Source organism: Rhinolophus sinicus, linkage group LG07 (assembly GCF_036562045.2).
Source record: "Rhinolophus sinicus isolate RSC01 linkage group LG07, ASM3656204v1, whole genome shotgun sequence".
In the NCBI taxonomy this organism is placed as follows: domain Eukaryota; kingdom Metazoa; phylum Chordata; class Mammalia; order Chiroptera; family Rhinolophidae; genus Rhinolophus; species Rhinolophus sinicus.
Window position 1 is genome coordinate 3,647,076 of NC_133757.1, and position 27,678 is coordinate 3,674,753.

A 27,678-nucleotide genomic window follows, 5' to 3' on the forward strand; every position below is an offset into this window, starting at 1 on the left:
GGATGGGGGAGGAAAGGATGGAGGATTCTATTGGAAGGAAAGTTTAATCTGATGTTCTTGATTTTAACATTTGGAGACATTCAAAATCCGAGTGCCCTCCACAGCCTAGCACAAGCCCTGCCTGGTCAGTGGCGCTGACCTTGACCTCGCAGACACGGCAGGGCCTCCTCCTGGCCGCCAACGCCCACGCCAACCCCTCCACTCAGCTCTTTCCCATCCGGCCCACCTGTGCTTCCCCAGCACCTCACTGTCCCATCCCAGGAGCCTCTGGACAGAGCCCTGCCTTTGCCAGCTCTGTGTCTCCTCCAGCTCCGTGTTCTGCTCTGCTCTGCTCGGGCTCATGTGGGAAGCCCTTCATTTGTTCACTCCCCAAGCACATGCGGGGCCCCTCCTGAGTGCAGGGGCTGCCAGGCAGCAGGGGAGACAGAACAGCCCCCGGGGGACTCAGACAAGTGAATGGGGGTCCCACACCATGGGACGGGGCCATGACAGACAACAGGCCTGCGTGCTGGTTTATTCTGTCTCTTGACACGAGGTGTCCATCTGGACATGGCTGCATGCCTGGGGCCTAGAACCATGCCTGGAACACAGCTGGGGCATCAGCAGCATGGTGAGGAGGGAATGTCCTGGGCGCAGGGAAAACAGGTGGGACCCTGTCCCGGTGGGAGAGGGAAGAAGTCCCTGAGGGCTTCTTGGAGGAAGGCACGAGGTGACCCTCGAGTAGACTCGCCTGAGGGGTGTGTGCACTGGGGCATCCCAGCTGTGTGAACAGCTCAGTGAGCAGGTGCAGTTTCCCAGGAGGGGCGTGAGCCCAGAGCGCCCGGGGAATGGCAGGGTGGGTGGCAGTGGAGGCTGGCAGGGGTCTGGTCAGGACCGTGTCCTCTGGGCTGAGCAGATGGGATTCTTGCAGATGATGACGAGGGGCTTCGTGATGTTTCATCAAGGAAGCACCGACGTCAGGGCAGGGTTGTCAGAAAGGCGTTCTGGGGACAGTGTGTAGGATAGAGCACACTGCCTCCACCGGCCTTGCCTTTGGGGGCCATCTCTTCCCTCTGGGCCCTGCCCCTCCGGTCTCAGCATGGGGCTCGCTCACTCTGGAAGCCCTTTCCATAGCCTCGGCTAGCCCTAGTCCTGGGGTGGGTCTTCCACTTTTTGGGTATCTGAACTGCCTCCCCAGCTGGACCGGGACCCCAGGGAGGTTTAGGCCATGTTTTCTCTCTCTGCATATCCTAACTCCCACCACACCCACAGAGATACAGGGACGTGAACCCAATGGCCCATAAGAAATGGGCACCACAGTTTCTAATGATAACAAAGAATGCTGTGCCTGGGTCACTGGCTTGTTTCTTTTTGTGGGGTAATGAGATCTAAAACGTGAGACCTTCATTCCTCTCCCACAGACAAAACACGTCTGGCAGATGTGCTTAGGACAGGAAGTGCTAAAAGTAAAGAATGAGAAAGGACTCAAAGAAGGATGCCAAGAATTCTTTCAACAATGGAATGATTCCCTTTTGTTATCAGTATGAAGGCTAGTTCTCAGTTCACATTTTACTGGAAAAGGTACAATGTGAACTCCACACAAATGACTTCATTCGCTGAGACACTGGAAAAGCATTTCATGGGCATGGCATGCTCTTTAAAGGTAACGAATGATGCATTAGTTCCCAGCCTTTACTCAGGAAGGCATTCATAAAATTGTGTTCCAAGGGAGGGAAACATTTCTCCACAGCAGGCTTTGACGTGTTGGCTGCCTCGAGTTCTTCACAGAAGATGTGATGACACAATAGCCTAATTTACTCCACGTGGAACACCCCAGGGGGTTGTCTGGCCCAGCCAGGGTGCGAGAGGAGAGACTTGGGGCCAGAGGATGAGATATCGCCTTCCAGCAATAAAAGTGACTGACTGGCTCTATTTCTATGTTTCCAATTTCAAATAGTTACAGTAGCAATGATACTTATTTCATTATTTACATAATCCCCACCAGCAGCAAAAAAAAAGAAATAGTATCAATCCAGCAATCCCACTTCTGGGTAAATATCCAAAGGAAATGAAATCAGTATCTCAAGGAGACACCTGCACCCCTGTGTTCACTGCAGTATTATTCACAGTAGCCAAGATATAGAAACAACCTAAGTGTCCATACAGGGATGAATAAGTAAAGAAAACGTGAACACACACACTCACACACACGCATGCACACACTTACAAGTAGCTTACTAAAAAAAGCATAAGCAAGGAATTCCCCCTTTTCTCCCCTACTGAGGTATTGATTCTATGTAGATGAGAAATGACCCTGGGACTTGTTTCCTCATTTGCAAAACGCCACCCCTGGTTTGGACAATTCTTAGAACCTTTTTTCAGCTCGCCAAGTCCAGGATTCTAATTATAAGTATCATGGTTTAACACATGGCAAGCGCGGGGTTGCAGATCACCTGATTTTAAACAGCTCCAATATGAGGGAACTTGTACAGGGCGCTGAAGAGGGTTTTAACCAAGTAGTTGATCAAGAGGTACTTTTCATCTCTTCCTGAGCAGTGTGTGGGGGGTGCAGTTTGGGGGGCTGTGGAAAGAGTGTGCCCCTCCACGATCTTTCATCCTACCAGGTGACTGTGCCCAGAAGCTGCAAACCTGAGGCTAAGAGGCCATTGCCACCTGCACCATTAGAAGGAAGGTGGACACGTAGGACACCAAAAGGTCTGTATTTCTTTGCTTCAGTCACATGGTTCGGAGGCGAGAACGCTGGGGAAGGGCTCTGTGACTGGCTGGCTCTTGGCAGACCCTGTCTTGGGCCCTGCAGGGAGACCTTGGCCCCTGGTGTCTCCACCACGGCCCTGCGAGGGTGCTGGGTGCATCTTCAAACCAGGGTCTCTACAAAATGGGACAGAGGGCGCCCTTGGGTAGAGATGGGTTCCTGCCAGAAGGGGCTTCCCAGGGACAGAACTGGGAGCATGGGCAGAGCTGCAAGGCCCAGATGCCCGCTCAGGCCGGAAGGGCCCGTGTCATGACCAGCTGCCCACAGTGCAGCCGGCTGCATCTGGACACCGTGAGTGTCCATCACCAGGAGGAAGGATAAGGAGGACGGTCGGGGTGCCCCCGGCCCAGGGACCTGAGTCACAGAAGTGGGTTGGCCTGAGATATTCTCGCGCTCCCCGCCAGGCAGACCTGAGACACCCCGGCTTGATTCCTGCCTGGAAAGCTCCGCTTTACTCATGGCCACCCAGCAACCGGCCTGCACCCTGGGGGCAGTGGGGACACCTCAGCTGCCTGGGGCAGGGGACGAGCAGGGCGGGCCCCGCATCTGACCTCACCAGAAGGGCTGCTCCGGAACGTGTCCCCACGGCCAGGACAGGAGCGCCTGTGTCAGAGGGCACGCAGAGGCAGGGTGGTGACGGGGACAGGAAGGGAGGAAATTCCCGTTCAGGAGGGACACTCATAGCGGGGCTCGTGTGACAGACAGAGCGGTCCCCCCTCACAGGGCTGCAGAAGGAGGCTTTCAGGGTGCTGACCTGGGGACCGGAGCCCCACGACATCTGGCTCCCTCCCGACACTGTCTTATGGACGGGCCACCACCCCACAGCGAAGCCAGCCGCTCCCACTGTACACGGTGCTGAGCCCCTCGTGTGGCAGGCACAGCAGGCACCCTGCTCCCCCGCGCTCCAGAGCCTCGCAGAGCAATGGCTGGTGGGACAGCGGCGTTTCTCTTCCTTCCCCATAAAAGGAACACGGGACCCAGGGTGTCTTGTTCACACTGGGCCCCATCATCCCCGCGGTTCCTAAACCAGGGCTGCGCTATCGTGGTGAGGAGGGTTCCCACGTCCACCATTTTCTACCCCGGGAAAGGATGTCGCATTCTGGGAAATGCAAACTATCATCACACAACCCACAAAGTAAATGAGGTTTTCCAGTTTGGACAGACAGCCAGGCTCAGTTTGCAGATAGCATCTTATTTCCCAAAGGGTGGATTTCAAAGACATGTCCCAAAAGTCAGACGTGTGTGGTTCTCTCCCCAAAGCAAATAAATATTCCAACACATTAAAGGACAGGAACATCATCTTAACACAGCAGTGTTCACACTCAGGCTCTCAACAGTGAAGCCACACATGGGCACCTGCGAGCCGAGACTGTCTGCAGGAGCGGCCAGCCCCCCGGGCCCCCGCTGCCAGTGCTGAGAAAAAAGGTGAGTCCAACCTCATCTGTTTTACTCTGATTCCAAGATTATCCTCTGCACAGAATCTTCATTTCAGGAATCTCATCTGTAACAGTCCCAGAATTTTTCACAACACGTGTGAGAAACCAAGCGGAATAAACAACAATCGCTAGAACCCTCCCCCGCCCTCTCGGTTGTTTAACTAGCAGATGTCTAGCACTTCCTAAATTGCAAACGGCTTTCTTAGACGCTACTTCATTAACTCCTGTATTCAAGACGACCACGACCATGACGGAACACAGAGGCTTGAGACCCCAGGACCTGCCCACAGTGGCCCAGCCTGGAGGAGTGGGAAACTGGAGGGAGAAAACGGAACGCAAACCCTCCAACCCCAAGTTCTGTGCTTTGCCCCATGGGACGGTCGCCCTGGACAACCCCACTGAGGAACACATGCTGTGTGTTCAGGATATTTTCTCTGTCAAATGCCAGGGAACCTTGGATACATCCTTCGGTGTATAATTAAATAGCTTTTTAAAATTAATTTGTGATTAAGCTTGCAAGGACATTCCTGGGAAACTTAAACTATGCCACATTTGAGCACATTTTCATATGTCGTGCATGAGAATTCTCCCAGAATTTCATTTGGCCCACGGTGCACACAATTCCTCATTTTCATCCAGAATGTGTGGTATGTTGCTGTGTTTTCAGGAAAGAGAAAAATCATCTTAATTTATGTAAAGAGTATTCCTAAAGATATGTATAATGGAGTCCGTGAGGCATAAACACCAAATGGTAAATACAGAATTATCCCAGCACATATTGTCTTGGAAACAGAAACATCCCTTGGCTGCAAACAGTCATTCAGGAGACCCTTGAATTTGGTTATTTTGCTATTAATGTTTGTAGAGGGGTGGTAGGCAGAATTTTAAAAAGGTCCCCCACGACTCCCACCCCTCGGCTTTCCCATCCAATACTCATCTAGGTGTTGTGGGAAGGGGCTTTGCAGATGGAATTACGTGTGCTAATCAGCTGACTTTCACACAGGGAGATGGTCCTGGCTTATCCCGGGTCCAACGCAGTCAGAGAAAAGGAGCAGAAGAGTGAGATGTGGCAGGAGGGGGGGACAGAGAGGGTCGAAGGCTGAGAGGGGCCCCACCCCACTGCTGGCTCTGAAGAGGGAGGCAGGGGGCCAGGAGCCAAGGGGTGGGGGCGTCTAGACCCTGAGGCCCACCCCAGCTGCCAGCCAGCGTGGAAACGGGGAACTCACCTGAATGACCCTGGAAGCGGATTTGTCCCAGAGTTCCCAGCCATGAGCACAGCCCTGATTTCATCCAGTGAGACTCTAAGCAGAAAACCAGGGGGACACAGACAGAAGCTGTGCCTGGGTTCTGACCCATGGAAATTATGGGGAGGTATTGCTTTAAGCTGCTAAATTTGCAGCACTCTGTCACGGCAGCAATAGGAAACGAACACAGGCCAGTGATACTATGGCTGTGAGCACACACGTGTGCAAAAGCACCTTTCCAGCCCCCTTTCTCCATCACGGAAGAGAACAACAGGAAGTGGACACTAAGACACTGAGGCCGCGGTGACGGGCCCACATCAACACACAAGACTGGATGCGGATCCCACAGGCGCTGTTTTCTAACTGGTGTTGTCTTTTTACCTGTGAAGATGTTTGTTGTTTCCAGAGGAACTGTACACAGCTGGAAGGTAAGCATCTTTGTGAGTGTCTCATTCCCCAGATGATGGGCACGTCACCTACATTTGCACATGCATGGCCTCAGGGTGCCACACAGAAAATCCAGGGCACCTGTGTGTCAGCAAAGCTGCTTTGAGAGCAGTCACCAGCCCATGGCAGAGTTCTCCGCTGGTGTACAATTTTTTGTGTGTGCTAAAATTAATTTTCAATATACACATTGCATTTCTTTTTCATTTTTCTCCTTTCTGATGGGAAGAAAAGAATCCTAAATAAGAGCTTTTATGGAATTAAAATATTATGGCACAACATTTCTATACCTCATATTTTTCCTTCTATGCCTAAACAGGAGCACCCCAAAACAAAACTAATTTATTGTTCATAAATAAGCATTATCATTCCTAAAAATGTTAACCATTGAAGACTGTATTGAAATGTGACTCAGCTTGGTATGACTAAGTCAAAATGTAGCTGCCCGTTTAAAAGGGTCCACGAGAGACTTAAAATATATATATCTCAAATAGATAAAAAGCAGTTTTTGCTGGGAGATGAGTGCTGCTGGGAAGCTGTGATTAAAAAAATCAGAGATCAGGGCAGGAGAAAATATGTCAATCCACAACAGTGTGGAGCTAGCCACAGGCAGCGATAAAACACGCACTCACACTTCCATTTCGTGTTAAGAAGAGCCCCGAATTCTAAAGGTGGGATAGGCTCATTCTTCTAGAATACGTTGGTTCACATTTTTCCAGCAACGTGGGATTCCTTCCACTTGGGTAAAGATTCAGAGAGAGCCAAAGAATTTCCTATAAAAATAGAAGAAATGCCTACCACTCACTGAAGAGGAGGGTGGCATAAGGAACCCCACCCACACTTGAGAGGGATGTTTTGAAATCCCATTCTGTGTGCACAGAACAGAAAGAAAGGATGGTGGGGTGGCGGTATATTCTGTCACAGGCAAGCTACTGCCTTGGCAATGGTGTGTGGCAGACTCTTAGCCAGACAGATGTACCACAGACATGAAAAGATGTAAATAACAGAGAGATTTTCCACTGGGGGGTCTCCCAAGGGTTCTTAACCTTTTTGGTGACATGGATCCCTTTGGCCATTTAGTGAAGCTTATTCTCAGAGTCATGCTTTTAATTGGATAAAATAAAATATAATAGGACTAACAACATGATTTTTAAAATGGGCAAAAGATCTGGACAGACACTACCAAAGAAGATACACATTTGGCAAATGAACGCACGAAAAACTGCTCAACACCATTCATCATTAGGGAAATGCAAGATAAAACTGCAACAAGATGCTACTAGTCACTTATGACAATGGCAAAAATTAGAAACGGAGAAAACAGACAATATCAAATGTTGGCCAGGGACTCAGAGAAACTGGAACGCTCGTCCACTGCTGTGGGAAGGCAAATGTTATAGCTACCATGGAAATGGTTTGGAAGTCTCTTAGAAAGTTAAACACACGTCACAAAAATCTAGCAATTCTATTCTGCTTACTTATCCAAGTGAAATGAAAACCCAGATTCACACAAAAACCTCTATACGCATATTATAGCCATTTTATTCATAAGTGCCCCAAACTGGAAACAACCCAAATGCTCCCAACTGGGGAATGGTTAAACATACTGTGGTACATCCAAACAATGGAATACTACACACAGCAAGGAAATGGAATGAACCAGTGATATAAGCCACAGCAAGAATACTTATATTCATCTTCTAAGTGAAAGAAGCCAGGCTCAAAAGGCTATGTGTTGTGACCATTTACATGACATTCTAGAAAAGGCAAAATTCTAGGGATGGAGAACTGGTCACCATCTGCCAGGGGTTAGCGGTGAGGTTGGAGGGTCTGACTGCAAAGCCACAGCATGATAGAATTTTCTTTGGGGAGGTGACAAAACTTGTGTCTTGATTGTGGTGGTAGTTACACAACTCTATGCCTTTGTCTAAACTCTTGGAGCTGTAAACCAAAAAGAGTGACTTTTACTGTGAATAAATTAAAACATAAAAATCTAAAAAAAAATGTTTTCTTTAAATAGTTCCCACCATAAAAAAAAAAATATATGTTTAAGGCATGAGGGATATAAAATTACAAAGGAAGCCAATTATACGGAAATAAAGGTGTACATGTTTTCCATATCTACACTTACAGGGCCTCGGAATTCTATCCACAAACTCCCAAGAGACACTAGGTTAAGAGTCTGGAGTACAGACCAAGCTCGGAGTGCCATGGAGAAAAGAGTCCCTGTGGCCAAAATGGTTTCAAATGTTGGTATTCCTTGCATCTTCTCAGGTGACACCTGCCACAGGCTACAGCTCTCAACTCATCTCACCACACCTGGCAGAGAACCTCGGGGGTGGTGTCCCAGGGAACCCTGTGGAAATGTCATGCTGGATTAGCAGATTCTTGAGGGCAGTTGCTGTGATTTCCAAACCTTTGTGTCCCTAACGTCTGGTCAAGGTGAAGACTTGATAGACACCTGTTATTTGCTAAAGAAATAAAATATCTATCTTCTCTGCTTTCTAAAAATAATAATAATAAAACCCATTTTAACTATTTGCCTTTCAAGTCCTACTTCCAAGTAATATACTTAAAATACTTTATTGCATTATATTAAGGATTTATACAATAATTTAAACATATAAGGGGACTTACAATTTTACTATTTACACAGCATACATCATGGAAGAAATTAACCTAAAAAATTACAGTTGACAGAACCTAATTACAGGAGCCACCGTGAATGTAAAGTACCTCCAAATTTTATTTTACAATGCATATTAAACTTCTTTCCCCCACACATAATGGCTTAATGTTGTAACATGAAATGTATTCCACTACAAGGTTTAATTTTGCTTTTAAGATTAAGTATAACATGAGTAATTTAAAAGTGATTTGAAACAGCAAGCAGTGTCATTGGGCCTGCAATTAATGAGGTTTTGACAATTGCAAACAAATGGAATGCAGAAATCGACTCACAACCATCTCTGTTTAACAGACATGCCACTTTGCATGGCTATACAGCCAATTTTCGTCTCCCACTGTGAAAGCAGATTCATGGTGACCTGGACCTCTGACACAGCTCTCAGTGTTTTGTTCTGCTATAAAAGTTGGGCTGAAAGAAGGATGATGTGAACCAAAGACTACAGTTGTTGTTGTTTGGTTTTTTTTTTTTTTTGATGTGATATCATCAGTGCAGCCTCATCTACCAAACACGGTGCTTTCCAAAATGTCATTTTGAGGGGAGATACACATTTCCAGCGCACAGCCGAGGATAGGATGTCGGCTATTTACTCAGTCAGCCTTGCAGACGGAGTCAAGCTCAGACAAGCATGTGAATCTAACCCAGCACAGCAGATCTGTTACAAACACACATGGGGAGACATGGCTCTAGATGCACAGAGAAAAACCATTGAAGACAGGAAAAAGAGGAAATGGATGGGCACTGGAAAACTTCCAAAAGAAGGACGGATAGAATCAATACAAACCAACGACCACGTGTGCATTTAAAAACAGTAAAAGAATGGCTATATTGGTATGAAGTTTTCTATTTCCTGCCTGCTCAGAAATTCCAAGCTCTATGGAAACAGAGGCCTGCCAGTAACAAACAAGGTTTGCTGAAAGAGGGAGCAAGCCAGGAAACAACTAGATAAACAAAACAAGCGTAAATCAGAGTATGGCTTCTTTGTGAAAATAAAGAGATGTTCAAGTTGGTTCGGATGCTGTCTGAGTAGGTTGGGCAAATACGTGACAAACAGCAAACATGGATGTTGGAAGGTGTGTGAACCTTCCAGATAAAGCTTTTTGAAGTTTTGTTTTCACTGTAAGGCTGAAGGCTACTGCTAATGCAATTTATGAATCTTAGAAAACAAGCAATTCAGGATTACTGTGCCTGGGAAATCAATATTCTTTCTAATAGTTTTTGTAGAGTGCTTCAATTTTTTCAGCCAAAAATGATGATGCTGTCTGTGTTATACCTACATACGATCTAAAACATGGAAAAAAAAACATTTAAAAGGAATAAAGCCATAGTTCTTTAAATGGTAACAGTAATATCATCACCATCATCACCATCATCCTCACACTGAGATGCACCAGGTAAGTACCTGGCAGTTATTCTCTCTTACAAGTACTAACATCAAATCACAGAGTGATTCATGACACCCTTTACGCCCCACCACGATTCAGACACCCATGTTCTGATATAAATGACTAAACCAACCCACGTGAAAATGTTATTCAGTGTATTTTCTTTAGCCATGTGTTCTGGTCAAAGATGTGACCAGCTCCGAATCCCGCTCTGGAATTGCAGGAGGTGCAAAACAAGCGGCCTCGGCTTTGCCAGGCGATCCCCTGCAAGCTGCTCCTTTCTCGTCCTGCAACCCGGTGTCCAGCTCTGGCGAGAGTCCTTGCTTTGGGAAGTAGACAAACCTGGGCCTGAATCCCAGGCTGCCACCTTCCACTTACACGGAGGTGTAACTGAACAGCTCATTTTACTTCTCCGAGCCTCAGTTTTGCAAACCTAGAATGGGCTAACACCTTAGGCACATTAAAATTGGGAACAGTAGGCCACACGAAAGTGAATCCACAGTTTCCTCTGGGGGGGAGGGGGGAATCTTGCCACAGGGAATATGATTCTAGTATTTAAAGTAAAGGAATATGCTCTTTAATAACAGTGCCTGAAAACATAAGCCAGTACTTCCTGTCGTGTTAACCAATGACACCTATAGGTTCCAATGCTGGAGGGAAAAGTAGCCAAATTAGACTTCCTGAAATGTTAGACTTCCAAGTCTCCAATGGTTCACCTCCCTAGAGGTGTGTGAGAACCTACCCCTTGGTGAAGCCAGTCCAGTGTACCTGCCTGTTACGGTTACTCTGTGGGTAAAAAGAGACAAGAGCTACAAATGTACCTGATAGCACACAGAGACACCTGAATGGCAGCTACGATTAGTCTGTCTCTCTGTCTGTGTCTCTGTCTCTCTCACTTTCTGTCTCATCCTGTCTCTCAATCTCTCTATTGGTTTAGGACAGCAGCTTCCTGAAAGCCCCCCTACCGGCTTCTGGTTCTTCATCTGCTGATTCCCCTCCCTCCCGGGCCACCAGACTGTTCCAGAAACATGGACTGTCACACACAGACTGTGTACAGCAGCGAGGCTGTCTCTGGGCCCTGCTCACCACCCCACCCCATTCAGGCTCCTTCCTAGCTTGTGGCCTTGGCTATCTGGACTCTGTTATCCAGAAAACATGAAAGCAACTCTAGAAAATGGAACAAAATATTTCTGCTGTAATGTGAAAGCCTCTTAGAGGGGAAAAAGTTCATGTTAACGGTGAATTTTCCAAACGTGACTTAACAGGTAGAACTGAAAATGCTTGCTTCTCCACTCACTCAACTGTGAAACATGCTCGTATTAAAACAGCCTTGCAAGTAAGAATACAAGAAATATAAGCTCTTTAAATTTGTAATCAGCCTGTACTTCTTTCCAGAAGACAGTCATTAAGGTGGAGAAAGAAAAACAAAAACGCAGTGTTTTTCTTTCTTTCTTTCTTTCTTTCTTTCTTTCTTTCTTTCTTTCTTTCTTTCTTTCTTCTTTCTTTCTTCCTTTCTTTTTTTTTTTTTCCCCACACAACATGAGATGTTACAAGCAGCTATCTACGAAGCTGTAACATTTCCTTACTAACAGCAACTGAGGAAAACTACCGTTGGATACTCTGCCTTGAAAAAACCCATTCTATAGTCCTCTAAAAAATGGTTAAAAAGTGATTATTTGTTCTCTAAAAGGATTAGATGCTTTACAGAAGGATTATCTACAGATTTCTGAAAGGTATTAAGCTCAACCAGTGCATATAAACTGCGACTCAAATGAACTTCTCCAGAATACAATAATATTGTAATTCTGGGTCTACGTGGAGACAAAAACTACCTTGAACTCAAGACAAAGCAGGGAGAGTGAATGTCTGCTGTGTGGGGACTTCCGTCAATGGCCTACACTCCCTTCCTCCTTTTTGTCACCCCCTTGCATGTATCTCAGGTGGTTTGGAGCGCTCTGCCTCCCGGATGAAGGTTCTACCTGCCGCCTACCCTCCACTCACCTGCAAAGTCTGGCAGGGAGCTGACACAGGCTCCAACAGTCAATCCTACCCCAGGCTTGGACTCCTCGGGGCCAGTTGCAGATCCAGGATGTCTGGGAACCATTCATAGCGGCCACAGCTGTGAGCATCCAGTGACAGAACTGCCCAGCAGCAGCAGCAGCCACGGCCACAGGCCACATCCTTGTTCTAGACCAGGGCTGTCCAAACTTTTTCAATGTTTTCACCAAGGGCCACATGCAGTAAAATATACAGACAGCCGGGCCACTCACTCGAGGTGAAGTACGTATTGCCTCACCTGGTTTATTTAAGTAAACTAAATATATTTTTGGAATTTGCTGTGGGCCAACTAACAATGGATCGCGGGCCGCAGTTGGCCCGTGGGCCGCAGTTTGGACACCCCTGCCCTAGAGCTTCCCGTGGTCCAGCCGTGATGCTGGTTCAGGCTGCCAGCCTCTTGGGCTCCTGCCCCTTTTCTGAGCCTGCTTCTCCAGGCTTCCAGTTGATTCTGAGAACTCTCTCGTAACCTTTGTCCAGTTCCTTTTTTCGGTAAGTTAACCAGGGTCACGTTGGAGGTGTAGCACTAAAAGCCACACCTCATATACCGGGATAAGAAGAGAACAAAGGCTCCTCACCAACACCTGACCTGTGGCAGGCGCTGGCCATTCTTCTCTGTGTGAACAGGACACCACAGAAAGGACAGTGTGGCTAAGTCCCGAAGGATGTTGTAGCTTCTGCCTTGCTTTCTCTGGGGTCCCTCTCTTGGGGGGCAGCCAGCTGCCCAGACACGAGGATGCTGAGCAGTCCTTTGGATGTGTCCACGTGGTGAAGAACTGAGGCTTCCCGCCCACAGCCAACATCAGCCACGGAAGCAGGTCTTGCAGCCCCAGCCAATCCACCAGGTACGGCAGCTTCAGACAGGTGAGATGGAACCAAACTGCCAAGTTCATTCTAGAGCTCAGAAAACTGAGGTCCGTGCTAAGGGCTGCAATCACACAGTTCATAGGAACTGACTCTCTGTGCCTACCAATGTGCATTTCCAAATACCCCAGGGGACCTTCCTGGAGTCCCTGCTTAAAATAGAGGCGCTCCTGATTTCTAGTAAGCTCAGCTACAGTGGTACAATTCTCCATAACTTCTAGATTTAAAAATTATGTATCATTGAGAGGTTTTTGAGAAGATGAAAGCACCAAGTTACGTGGGCCCGTGCCAATTTTTCCATGTTCTTGCTTGGGTCATTCAATACTCCCTGAGCACAGGGAGGGAATGTGGGCAGAGGGGAACACGCCGACAGTAGGCTGATGAAATCCTGCTCACAATCACACATCTACATGACCTTGGGTCTTCAAAGCATCTCACCCACCTTCCCTTGCTCTTCCTGGTGGAGAGCCGTGTCCGTGACCCTCTAACTCGTGCCCTTTCACAGCACAAAGGTTTTCATCATAAAAACACTCAAGAGCTTCTTCTCACATGATCCTTTAATTTCAGACACCCGGTGTCCCAGATACATCGTCTGCCTCACGCCGTGGTTAATTCTGTCTTTCATGCATCTTGACATGGTACTGAAACCTCCACCCAAACACCCCCTGTACTCGTCAGGGGCATTTTCCAGCCTCAGCCTTCTGCAGGGAGAGCGTGCGCCTCCAGCCAGACAAGAGAGCACGGCGCTCGCACAAACATCACTCCACCTACAGTTCTGGTTCAAGAAGCTGCCTGCTGCCTGGTTCACTGACCAGAAACTAGGCAGCAGGACATGAGTGTAAGGGGATGGACGCCCCTTCTGAAGGTGAACCCCAATCAGATTCATGCAATCCTGCGGGAGGTACCTGGAAGTGAAATATGTATGGCTCGGCTACACAGTAAAGAAAGAATGCGACTCCAACTTTGGGCATAGACTTTTTCTCAAAGCAGACACTCTCTCTCCTTGGAGCCCTTAAAATAATTCTAAATGCCTTTCAAATCAGGAGCAACAGGCAAACTGTTCCATTATCCCGTTCCACCCAGACTGGTGACACTCAGCCCTGGGCAGCTACAGTCCCTCCGACCTAAGTCAGGCCCCCTACGGCATCGCCCGGTCCCAGGTCTCAGGGAGGCCGTCCCCGTGGACCTCCTGACGTGATTTGGCAATCGGATCATGTCTTCCGGATTGGGCAACAACAGGGAGAAAACACTGACCATTTCTTGGACTAGCTTTGCTATTACTCATTTCAAAGGAATGGCATGTCAGCCACTCTGGTGGGTGATGTACCAGCTCCACGGCCTGGGCAGGAGGGCAGGATGGGAAAGCACTCCTGCTGGCAGCCTCGGCCACTGCCACGGGCCGGTGTCAGGTTGGGGCCCTCACTCCACCAATTCAGGTGTCTAGAGTGGAGGTGAAGGGCCTGCAGGAGTGTGAGCTCAGCGAGGTCTGGGGTTCTGGAAAACAAAGCCCTAGCTGTAAAGCTGAGAGAGGGGAACGAGGGGAGGGAATGGAAGCAGGGAGGGGGGAGGCAGAGAGCCCGGGAGGGGTCACAGCTGCCTGCCCCCAGGGGCCTTAGAGTCCAGTCTCCTTTGTACGTTCGGGTTAGGAACACAGGGGCCAGAATCCATATTTACTACAAGACAGATGGAGCTCTTTAAGAGGGAGCCTGGCAAAAGTGCCACCGCTCTCCTGTTTCACCATGTGGGCAGCCCTCGTTCAGAGGAACAGCACCTGAAGGAATAAGCACCTACATGCATACAGGGCCCCTAGTGACCACCCATGGTCCAGTCCACACGGAAGGGAAGAGACCACAGCGCCCACCCAGCACAAGGGGCCCCCTCCGGCCATGGGGATGACACGAGGACCACACAGGGCCTCCAGGGCAAGCCACCTGTCCTCTCTCGGGGACACTCACCCCCGTCTGGTTCTGATCCCAGCCCTCAGGGCCTGCGTTTCCCTCTCTCCAGAACAAGCCTTTTGCTACTCTCGCCTCACGAGGGAAAAGGACTCGGGACAGACCCAGCACAGAGCAAGTACTCAACCAATACCAGTGGTTACTAGGACGATCACAGCTGCGACTTTATTTACTGCCATAACCCCACCGAAATAGACCCCTTGCGAAGGGACAGGTGACTGTTTCAACTGTGGGTTTTGTGTGTCCAGACTCGGTGGCTCTCAGGTCTGAATTTTTAAAATGATATCAGGCCACAGAAAAGGGGTCACAGATGGGGGTCACAGATGTGCACCTCGCCTGCCCCAGGCCTGCCAGCTGCAGACAGAAGCAAGGGGTCCCCACTGTGTGCTGTGTAGGGGTTCACATGGGTTCTCCCAAGACCTACACCCCACAGCAACTCTAACCACACTGGGCCTGGCGTTTTCACCAGCTCAGAACCACTCTCCTCTCTTGGAGAAGCCCCCCGCTTCACCGGGTCTCCTGGGGAAACATCTTTCTTATACCACGTGGTTTGGAGGGAGCTGCTGTACCCCTGGCTCCTGGCAGGATGTGGTGCCCAAGCCCTGGCCACAGCACAAGCTTTAGGGAAGGGGAGTCGCCCAGGCCTGGCTCATCCGTGTCAAGGAGACTCACTTCTGGGCCCACGGCTGCACCTGCTGGAAGCGGCTCTTCTCCCTCTGCAGGGAGGGGGGAACGAGAGGCTGCTGGAGGCACGGGGCTAAGAGCCTGCCAGCGCTAAGGAGGAAGAAGGGAGGGCCTTGATGGCCACGCAAACCACTGGACCAGCTGTTCCAGAACCTTCACGTATATAAATCAGTGAGGCCCCTTGTGAACTTGAGTGAACGGAATCGTGTTCCCATCTCTTATGTCACCAAGACCCCTGGTAATAGGTGTGGTGACCCCACACCTTCCTGTACCCTGAGGCCCCCTGGGGAGGTCTGGGAAGTGATGGAAGAAGAGATTAGTTGTAGACGCAGCTGTAGACCCTATTGCAGACCTTCCCACAGGTGGTTCCTTGGTGGGCTAGAGCTAAGTCAGTAACGGGGGTTGCTTCCCTCTCCGTGACACTGGGGCTCCCCTCCTACGAGCACTGTGCAGTGGCCACATGGGCAGCTGCTCACCCACCTAGAGGCATGCATCTCGGCGGGGGGTGGGGAGCACTGTAGACCTCAAACCAGACTCAAAACAGGAAACAAAGGGTTCATCCCAGAAGGCAGGCCCCTCAGGCTCCAAGGGCTGCCCCTTTCTGGTGGGGCCCCAGGGTCTCTTCTTGCTCGTGGGAGCTTAACCAATGTCTCCCATCACAGGGGCAGAACCTCAGGTACAGATACAATCACCTTGAATGTTTCAATCGCACTCTTACCATCAATGAAACCCGTTCTATTCACACAGCCAAGCAGTCCCACCCATCACCTTCCTAGCCATCAGCTCATGTGGTCACCCTGGGAAGCACAGCCCTGCTCCCTGCCAGCTGAGGCTAAAAATGGACACAGCACACAGAGCCTGGCTGCTCCGATTTCCAAGATGCCAGCCTACTGAGGAAAGCGTGATCTCTATAAAACACTTACAAATTAATGCTATGCTGAAAAGGAAAAATCCATTTCAAAGTAAAATAACCAGAGCAGTTGTCATTGATTTCTGCCCAGCACTGTCCATCCATTCAGGATATGCATTTTCATAGAACAAATAATAAATCATTTGCTAACAAAAGCATGCTGCACACAAGACATACACAGGCGGCTGCCTTCTCAAATACCTCCTGGAGGCAATTTGCCTGGTGGAGGGCAGGAACCACATCCGGAGGGCAAGGCTTGAGTGAGTGAGACCCAGCGAAAAGCTGGATGCACAGCAGTGAGCGGACAGGGTCTCACCTTCGGGCCCTGCTCACGTGGGGATGCACTCCATCCGTCTAAACACACAGAAAAGCGGGGCACTCGTGTTATGCAAGCAGACAAGGGGCCTCCCTTTCTTGAAGCCCCAAAACACGAACAGCGTATCAGACACAGGAAGGAGGACGAAGGGGCAGTGAGAACAGGAAAAAGAGGTTGTCCCCAGACAGGCAGTGTGACCCTGGCTGAGTCTCAAGCTCTTCGCTTCCAGCTGGCAGCCCACTTGATTCTGAAGAGAGAGATCAAATTGTTGGCCAAACTTCTTGAAGAAACGACACCTAAAGCTAAAAGGTAGAATCTGGCTTTGGTTTCTGGCAAACTGAAAGACTTGCACAGACAATATAGTTCTGGTTATCTTAAAACATATGAGGAAGGCTATTGAGACAATAACTAGAAATGAAATAAATAAATGAAATGAACTGCATTGACTTTATTTTTTATTTTTTATAAGGAGTGGCTTTTTGGTGAGCAATGAATTCATTTTCCTGAGCACACAAATCCGGATGAATTGAGCCAAGTCTCGTGTCGTCCCGGGCTCTGTTCTCACAGAAAGGTGCCTGGGTCAGGCTTGATTTGTAAAATGAAGGGAGAACATGAATTTTTAACGCAATGCATCCTTCCTGACCACCGTGACTTCCGAAGATGCCTAAGGTCCACCCCGTAAAACTCCCCTCCCCTCAGAATGGAAGACAGAACTGCATTCCCTGGGGGGGGTCAGCCCTCCCAGGTGAGCAGCTCTTCCCTGGCGGGGCAAGGAGGGGCAGCCTCCCTCTTGGCTGTTGCCGTAACTGGGCGTCTTTCCTCCCAGGCTGCCAGAGGGACACCTGCCAGGATGCTGCTGGCTGGGTTTGGCCAACCGCATCCAGCCATCCCTCGGACCCGGTTTGTACACGCAGCTGTGATTCTCTTAGCCTCTCTTCCACGGCGCTTTTCCAGTCCTTCAGTACTTGTCACAGCTTCCATATGGATTTTCTCCATTTTAAAGAGAAATGTAAAATGTGGTGCTGCACGCTAGGCTGAAGCCTGCAGACAAGAGTCCTGAGTGCCAGAGAGAGAGCAGTGTGACTCCTACTTTGTCCCTGTCACAGGCCAAGAGTGGCCACGTGGAGCTTCCTGAACCCTTTCTACCACACTTCCTACGAGCCAGCTTCTCCCATGGCAAGAGCCATCATTAAATGATCTACTTTATGTTATTTTATTAGGAATATTGTCCAATCTCCAAGAATGTGTAAAGAAATTTTTAATAGAAAGAAAGATGGACTGTCAGCACAGTGAAATGCAAACACTGTCACTACCAGTTTTATGATGGAGAACTCTTCATGGCTCACGGGACACACCCTCCCAGGAGAGTCAGCTGCCTGCACGCGACAGGTTCGCTTGGCTCCTCTCATGCAGTTCAGACTCATCCCCAAAGTTGGGCTCATCAGCACCCCTTAACCCTGTCCTGCCCCAGACTTCGTGCAGTCTCCCTCGCTGAGAGCCAAGAGGTAGGTCTAGGCCAAGCAAGACTCTCCCAAAACTGTAAAAAACAAAAAAAGAAACAAAGCAAAACACCCCAAACTGCGCACAGGCGTTTTCTACACACTGAATCCGCAGCCTTCCTTAGGGTCTCAAAGGGGCCATGACCCCAAATCGCTGACGCACAGCCTGTCCATCACGCAGAACACAGACTCGTACAAGCGCTTGGAGAATGTCTGGTCCCATCCTCTCCATCCTGGGCTCCAGCTCCACTCAGACACCTGCTTTTCCTCGGACAGCTCACGCGACTTGTCACTGCTGGGCAAGTACACGGAAGCCCCCGTCTGGAATATTCTAGTCCTATTGGCTACCAAAAAAACATCCTAGAAAGCCAAGCCTGCTGTATTTAGTGAAGCCCTTCCAGGTCCCCCTCCACAAGGCCCTCGTGGCAGCTGTGTCCCACCTCTGCCCCCAACACCCCATCTAACATGTCCTGTAGGTGGTAAGCCCTGCTCGCCCAGGAACAAGGAGCCCCCACAGGACAGCACTGTGACCTTTTTGGCAACTCCAGTGCTAAACACAGCAAGTGTATACCATGGGTACTCAACACATGCGCAACGTTTCCATTTGCTCCCTCTGAATGACCTCACGGGCTCTTTTAAACTCTACCCACACGTGATGAAAACAGAACTTGCCTTTGAAAGAATATCGTTGGCTAGCTATGAGCAGTCCACGCTTGGCACGACGCAGTGCAAACTTATTAAATTTCTGGCTCTTGCATTTTGGGATTACCTTGGGCCCAAATCAGGACTGTGCTCCAAGGAATTTAAATGGGCAGACTGATAACATCTCCAATAGACGACTGAACTTTAGCTGATGTTCGCAACCCTGGCAAAAAGTAATTTATTGAATTACTGATGCACTTCATAAAGGGCTGCACACGTGTGAGAAGAGGAAGAGAGAATGCTGAGTCAACCGCGCTTCCAAATTAGGACGGGGTGATGGTTTCAACGTATTTTTATGTCCAGTACTTAAGAAGTGTTCAGCTGTGGATGAAACTAAGGCCACTTTCAGAGCCAGAAAAACTATAGGCCGAAAAAAACTGTTCATTGCAAGGAGTGATTTTACTGGTACCAATGTAGGCTTTGAGACAACTTGAGATAATGTGGCTGCAAAAGAAAGTTTCGTCCAACTTGGATCAGCCAACTTCACAGAGCATTATGATTGTAGAGGGTTTATTCTGCAAATCTAAGAAGCTGAAGTATTTCATTCTCTTAGGAAGAACACTCATGTGTTTTCTAGTCATTAAAGCAAGTGCCCTCAGGCGACATATTGCTAGCCAAAATTGGGTCACTAAATCCCTGAATGTAATAAAGGACACAAATATTCTGCCATTTTGTTCATTCGTACTGTATTCCTTCCCCACCCCCACCCCCACCCCGTAACTGTGAGAGAGCTGCTGCTTCAGAGGCTCCAAATGTTTGGTTCTGAATGTCAGCTCCATGCGCTGATGTGAGTAAGCACATGTCAGCTCTTTGTCCCCTGAAATTGTCCCAGGCCATGGCTTGACCCTTAACTCTTACCCACACAGGCCTAGGATTTAGGGTCCCCGTTCTGGGTGGAAAGGAAATTTGACAAACTTTGGGAAATCTCAGCATCTGAGCGTCTCTGTCTGCACCCCCCACCCACGTGCTCTTGCCTCCTCTTCTGTATGTGGAGCAGTGGGAAAGTGGGCTGATGACAGGAAAGAGCTGGAGAGAAACACGAACATGATGCCCATTTGTAAGGATTCTGTGCTGGATATCAACCTCTTAGCTCACTTCGCTGGCAGTCCTTTCTAGAATCTAGGAAATGGTCTGGGGCGTTCTGTAGGGAGGATTTCCTTGGTCTCCTGGGGGGAAGCTGTAGACCCTCTGCCCCAAAGACCCATGCTGTCTTACTGCAAAACCTCCCCAGCCTTTCACAGAAAGCGTGTTCTGTAACATGTGGGTGCGTATAGAGCAGACCAGTCCTGGGAAGCATTGTGATGTGAGGAAAACTGACTACTGGTGTCCCCCAAACCCCTTCGGAGCCCCTGTTCCTCCTTTACCTCCTGTACCCTTCACCCCCCAACCCCCCAACAGGGAGTGAGTCCTCACTGGACTTGAACATGAGCACCCACTGAAGGCACAGCCCTTCTCATGGATGGACTTCCACCTGTGCCATATTTCAAACAACAAAATAAAAGCGTTATGTCATGACTACCCTGTTTCCCTGAAAATAAGACCTGGCCAGACAATCAGCTCTAATGCGTCTTTTGGAGCAAAAATTAATATAAGACTCGGCATTGTATTATCTTATCTTATATCATATTATTTTATATTAGACCCGGTTTTATATTATAGTAAAATAAGACCGGGTCTTATATAAATTGTTGCTCCAGAAGACACATTAGAGCTGATTGTCCAGCTAGGTCTTATTTTCGGGGGAACACGGTAGGATTAGACCAACAGACTGGTGGGTGAGGTGGGCAGAGGCCCCAGGGCTGTGACATCACATCAAGCAAGTGCACATCCAGCTTTGACGCTGGCCTCTTGGAACTGGGGACGAAAGGGAGACCAGCGCTCCCCCAGCTTCACAAGGAGCCTGCCGGGACAGGAGGCTCCGTGCGCCCCGACTCTGCTCCAGCGCGTGTGAACCCACCCTCCCCCGGCACTCATGCACATTGGCAAAGGAGTCAGGGCCAGGCTGCCGACAGACAGCTGAACTCTGCTCAGCAGCCCACAGAAGTCCTATTACAGAGACAGCCTGAAAAACGCCAAGTTCATTTGGAATAGATACAAAACAGAAAGGCTTACTACCGAGGTCACTTCGAAAATACATTGTAATCAAGTAGCTACGTGATAGGACCTTCAGACATCTTGGGTAAGAAGAAAAATGGAACTAATTTGCTCCCTAATACAAAAACTGGTGACTAATGCAAATGTTCAAATAGAATGAAGGATGTTAATAACCAAAAATGATGTCTGCACTGATAGACTGGAAACTCAGTGACTTGCCTTGAGGACAAAACAAGTGTGGCAGGGGACAAATCAGCACTCAGATCCTCTCAAGCCCTTGATTCAAACCTTGTTGCTCCCAGACTCCTGGGCGTGACAGAAACGCCACCGACTGTTCCATGAGCACTGGCTCTCTACGTATCACTTCATCCACCTGACAGCCCTGCTGGGGAAGTGTCATTGTCCCCATTAGAAAGACAAGGGGTCATACTTGGCCACCTGATACAATATACACTCATTGGACATTTCTGATTGTATTTGAAATGTTTAAAATAGACATGCTTTAAAAACATTTATTTGGTCCCTATTTCATTGGGAAGCAATATGGCAGGATATGTGTATTGTTTTATTGGAACACTTTGTGACCATTTTTTATTTCATAAGTGTCGTCAACTCCTTTGAAGTATTTGTATAGTTGAAAGAAAGACAAGAGGCCCACATCTCTGGCTCTGCGCCGGGGGCTGTGCGAGTTCAAAGAGGCCCGGAACCACATTAAAACTCCCCACACAGCACCTGGACGGGGCGGACCTTGGTGGATGAGATTTGGGGAACTGAAGCCAGAGCAACAGAAGAAAAGGAAGCCGGTTCCATAATCACCAAAGCAGGGATCTCCCAGCCCACTTCCTCCGGCAGGAGGCCCCTCCCCCGCCACACACCTGCATTTGCCTGCCTGAGGACTCATACACCTCAACGAAAGCCCTTGACCTCCAGGGTGGCTGGTCTGAAACCCTAACCACATAGAATATTATCCAGCACTTGGGAAAAATGTGACAAGACAATGAGAAGTTAACCCTCCAAAGTGTACTTCTGGCAAGTCTGGGGTCAGTATCTAAAATTACCAGCCTGCTAAATGTACCCATGAGCCTAATCGTACTCTGGTAGAGCTGGTACCCAGGGCACAGAGAGAGACGTGGCCCATGGGCTGAGCTGAGAACGGGGCAGCCTAGCCATGGATTCTGCCATGCAGAGTCCTGGCCCGGCCTGGACCAGGCCTGGAGAGGGTGAAATCAGTCAGCACCGCAGAGCTGGCAGGGACTAGGAGACAGCGTGGTACCACGCCTCTTTCTGTAGAGGTTCGAAAAGGGAAGCTCTGAGGATTTCGGGGGCAGTCCATGCCCCCTTCATAGCTTTTACGCTCTAGTCTAGAAGCCACTGCTTTCACCCTGAGCCCACACACCTGGTTCGAGCCCACACAGCTTCTTGGTGCTGGGTTTGGCTCACTTTTGTGTTTTCTGGCACACAGCCCGGTTTAATTCAGCCCATGAGCCAGGGAGGCTGAGGTGCATAAAAACTTGCATTTCCGCCTCAGAGATCATGCTAACACTGACGGGTCAATGGTGCGTGTGAGAGAACGGATTTGTTCATGGGGCACAGGTAGATGGGAACGTTATGAGATTAGACTACTTCATCATGAAAATTTACGTAATCATGCCAATTACCTTGCAAAAGGTTGCCTAGCATGTCACGCCATATTGATTTGACCTAGCACTTTGGACTGCACCCAAAAGGTATCTACCTGTTCATATGGATTTTTACTTTTTATTTCTTTATTCAAACTTCACTGGCTTTTAACGCACGCAATGCACAGCCTTAGGTGTACTGGGGAATAACCACCACAATTTACCGAGTGCCAGCCGTGTGTCTTGTACTTTACACATATCATCTGCCACTCTCACAACAGCTGTGTGAAGAACGGTTATCATTCCCACTGTAGAGAAGAGAACACAGAGGCGTGGATTTTGAATAGCTTAGCCGAGGTCATACCAGAGCCAGGATTAATGTGAATTCAGACTTGAACCAGAAGTCCAAGCTCTCAAAGACATACCGCCCACCTTAAAAGCACTGACCACCTGGGTAGAGGAGATAAACTATTTGAACAAGTCAACTGGAAATCAAAATAGAGTCTGGTAAGTGCTCTGGGGCAGGCACTAAAAGGAACTAAAGGAAGAGAGATTTCCTTAGTCAGGCAGGAGATGGAGGGATTGGAGGTGGGCCTTGAGGTATGAGCAGGAGTCCCTAAGCGGGGGATAAAGGGAAAGGAGATTCAGAGCAGGGCTGAGCAGGCCCCACCTCTGAGGCCCTGGAAAACCTGGGGGTGTCCTCAGGGAGTACTTAGCCATTGGTTCACCGGGAGATAGCATGCCGAAGGGACCAGAGATTATATTGGAACACACAGTATTTTCCTAGTGATAATCAGACATTAAGAAGGCCCGTCTTTATCCCAATGGATACATTCATTCCTGTTTTGACAGCAGAACCTCTGTATGTGTCACTCAAAAATGTTATCAATGAAAAGGACCCGTCAAGGAAAGGAATGGAGGGCAGCTTGCATGGTGTCCCTCACTGCATCCAAACCTGCCTCCTAAGGAGGTCATTTGGAGTCTCTCTGGTCCAGCTCAGACAGTCATTTTAGCAACTATGCACAGCATCTCCAAAAGGATTGGCAATGTAACCCATAGACAGACCTCTCTCATTGCTCCATGACCCAGCTCAGTCCACACCAACAACAATGTGTGGCTACCTACCAGGCACACTGACATCCACTGAAAATACACAAGCTCATCTGCTCAGCAGATGTGCTCCTGAACCATCCCTGTCCTCACTTGTCCATCTGTCCAATGGTAGTTATCATAAACCTCCTGTCAGGTCCTTGGCTGGTGCTGAGGATACAACCTGTCCTTAGGGAACTACAGCAGGTGGCAGCTGGTGCAATTAGATGGATGAAGAAAACACCGGGAGAGTGTTGGGATGGGCCGGGGGTGGGGGGGTGGGGAATCCCAGCTTTAGTTTTGGGCAGGTTGAGCTGGAGGTATTTGAGATCCCAGGAGAAATATCAAGGGGGCAGCTGGGCATGAGAATTGCAGGAGTGGTCAGGCTGGACATGCACCTTTGACTTGCAGGGAGAGAATTTTGATTAAAGCGGGTGCCTCAGACTGGGATGGCCATGGAGGCCAAGCCACGTGGACCAATGGAGCCATAATTTGGAGGAGACGTGTATTGTGATCAGTTGAAATCCACATTTCAGCTCCATTGCTAACCAACTGTCAACTACTGTTGATTCCTCACACCTTCACCTTCCATGTACCTCCTATGCACCCTCACCCTCTTCCCCATGTTCCCTGCAGCCCCTCTCAGGGGTTGATGGACTTCCACACAGGGGTCCTGGCAGGGAAGGGGGTCATTAGAACACAGAGCTGTGGGACATCCTGCAATCTGCCACAGAGGCACTGAGCCAGGGAGCACATCCCTCTCGGCCAGCTGTCCCTGCACAGAAGTGAGACGTGGCCTCTGTGCATGGCCTGTGGACTTGACCGCTTTGCTTCACATGCATTCTGTGCCTTCACAGGGGTCCTGGGAAGCTTCACAGCGACAGTAACTCCATCATTCACTTCCCACAATTGATTTGGCTGGGGGTGGGGGACGCAAGGGGGTATGATTTTAAATTTAAAACCATCCAGATACATCCAATGACCTTGCCTTCTCAGAGACAAATCTACTTCCTAGCTCTTGTGGAAGTCTGAGGTGTTTTTTTTTGTTTGTGTTTTTTTTTTTGGGGGGGGGGCTGGCAAGTGCTGACTCACACGCATCACTAATGCTAAGAATGAAGACTCTGTCCCTGAGGTCATGGTCAGAGGCAGTGCCACATCTGGGAAGGGCTGGGTGACACCACAGGCTGAGAGCGTAGCCCCCACCTCTTGGGCCTGTTCCATGTCACCACATGGCCTTTAGCTCCCCAAAGGGTTAAAGCCTGTGCTCAGGAAGTCCAGACCCCATCCCTGTTCTCACACAGAGCTCTGCCCTGTACCAGCCTCGGCCACCTGCGTACACTCCATCATTTCATGCCTTCCTTTGGCTGAGTGCACTGGTTTTGGAAAGGCACCCCTGACTCCCCCCCAACACACACACAGTTTAAATGGGCATGGGTATTTATTTTGCAGAGGTAGAATTTCACCCACCGTTGGGACACACAAACCTCCAGGCACCCTGTGTCAAGGAGCACCTGGGGTCAACAGCTAAGTGGACACAGACACAATGACTCTAAAACACGTGACCATCCTTTGCTGGTTTTCATTCAACTCAACCATCTTCCACTTCAAAATATAAACACAGGGCCGCATTCTCCTTTCCTTGAGTTTCCTGGATTGGAAGTCTGATAAAGTGGTCCCAATCCAAGAGAAATCAGTATCCTAAATATGCAACTATAACTGTTTAACCTTTCTAGAAAGGCTTGCCGTGCCAGGAAGGAATTTAGGTCAGTCCAGCAGGTCACAGCAGGGCTTGGCGCTGCCTCTCCATCCTGTGGGCTGCCAGGCTTCCCCAGTTGGTCCCAGGGAGCCCACAGGCTTGGCAGCGCGCTGAACTCTGGCCCACAGGTCACCCACCAACACTGCAAACAGCGGCCGCCGGCCTGAGCCAGCCGGGGCCTGCCCACTCCCTGGGCTCCTCACCGCACCTCTGAGCCCCTCAGCTGCACCCCACTGCGCTCCCCTCGCTGAGAAGGCTCGGGGCGCAGGGACCACCGGGCAGTACCCCTGCAGCAGCCCCGGCCCCTCCCGGAGTTGGCGCAACTCCTAAACACTTTCTCCAAAGGCTCCTGTCTCAGCCCCTGTGAGCGCGTAGCCCCCAACACACCCGTTGGCACCCCCTCTCGGTCTCGCCCGCTTTCACACCCCCCTTAGCACTGCTGCCACCGCAGACACACGCTCTGCTGGTCCGTTTACTAAGAGCGAGCGCTGCGGTTGTAGTCGCCAAGTTGGGCTGGGGGGCTCCGCGGGACCAATACCCGGCGTCACTCGGTCCCCAGCGGCTGGCACCCGGCGCGCGATCGGCCGGCAAGGACCGGGCTAGGGGACCCGACACCCCGGCGCGGCCCCTCCCTCCCGCGGCGGCGACAGAGGCGGCGTCCCCGGCCTGTTCCGGCCACCCGGGGCGCACGGCCACCGGAGAGGCGCCCGCCTCCCGCCCGCACCCCGCGCGCGCACTCACCTCAGGGAGGCCGGTCCGGTGGCGCCAATCTCGCCGCCGTGGCGACTCCGCATCTCCCGATTGCCCGCCCGCCGCCCTCCGGGGCGCCCCTCCGTTACTGCCGGGCGCGAAGGAGGGTCGTGGGGACGCGCGGAGGCCGCAGGGTCGGGGCGCCGCTTGCGCCGCCTCCTGCCGCCCGCAACCGTGCCGCCCGCCGCCCGCCGCGGAGCAGGAAATTTGTCCGGCCGGGTCCCGCCGCCTCCTCAGCTCCAGCTGGGCTCTGGCTCAGCGGCGGGGGCGGGGGCCCGGCGCTGCGAGGAGCCGGGGCGACGCCTGGTGTCCGGCCCCGGGAGCGCACCCCGGGCGCCCGCCCCACCTGGGGCCGCGGCCCCGCCGGGCAGGGATGGCCCTAGGGCCCTAAGCTCCCAGCTGCCCCGGAGGTCCCTTTGCCCAGGCTGGTGCCCCTTCCAAAGAGACCCTGGCCGAGTCCGCACTGCTCAGACCCAGGCGCGCGTGGAGTGTGTCAAGGTGTGACAGGCATTCTTACAGCTAGAAAGGCCCTTGCTACCTAGCCTTGACCCTGGGCACCAGGGAGTGGCTTGGCTGGGATCAGGCTTTGGGTCATGCAGTAGGTCCAAGACACCCGGTTCCACCACTGGTTGGTAGAAGTAGGGAGAGCGGTGTAATCTGTGTCCTCCTCAGAATAAGGGTGCCCACTTGTGGATGATGAAAAGGGCTTCTTGACAGTAAGGCAATCTGGCAAAGTTTAACACACCCAACCCAGGAGGAAGAGCAACAGCTAGGAGGGGTCTGGATCTGCTGGGTTCTGGAACTGCTTTCCAGGTGGTCTGTAAGCTATTTAGGGAGGTTTTAGAGTAAAGGAAATAACATCACAAGGGCAGAAAGGATACATGTTGTGTCATGTAGGTTCTGAACCTTTGTGCTGTGGCCTCTGAGTCTGGCCCAGGCCCAGCCCTCAGGAGGAATATTTTGTCCCTGTTGTAGAGACCTCAGTCCTTAGTGCCTGTGAATGAATGAAGTAATGGTGAGAAAGTGGCACATAGGGAGTTACCCCCACCTTGCATCAATGGGCAGCAGACAACTCCCGGGGTACTTGGGGACAGAGCTGTAGACACCAAAGGCTGAAGAGCAATGGGCACCTAGTAGCTGAGACCATCACAGATGACCCGTCCAGAGTGCAACTTCCCTTCCACATGTCAAGAGCCATGACACCAGTGGAAAAGCTGGACTTTACTCTCCATCCCTTCCCTCATGATCCCTTATTCACACATCATCCAGGGGGACCCTTACAAATGAAATCAGGTCACACCAGTTCCCTGCGTAAGAACTTCCATTCGGAAAAGAACCCAAACTCCTGGAGGCTCTGCCTGACATCTTAGCTGCTCCTGAGCCCCTCACCCCTGTTCACAGGGCTGCAGCCCTCAGCGCCTTCTCTGTGTCACAGACA

General features: G+C 50.2%; 1 protein-coding gene across 3 annotated transcripts in view; it reads right to left on the reverse strand.

Annotated features, from left to right (window-relative positions):
* PTPRE (protein tyrosine phosphatase receptor type E) overlaps window positions 1-26,485 on the reverse strand; it is a 136,211-nt gene extending 109,726 nt beyond the window's left edge. Inside the window, exon 1 of one of the 3 annotated variants that reach the window (XM_019728245.2) lies at window positions 26,232-26,485. The gene's annotated coding sequence lies outside the window, so the exon portion shown is untranslated. The remainder of the gene's footprint in view (window positions 1-26,231) is intronic. The other 2 variants (XM_074338810.1, XM_074338809.1) reach the window with 2 other exon arrangements.
* Window positions 26,486-27,678: the final 1,193 nt, after the last annotated feature.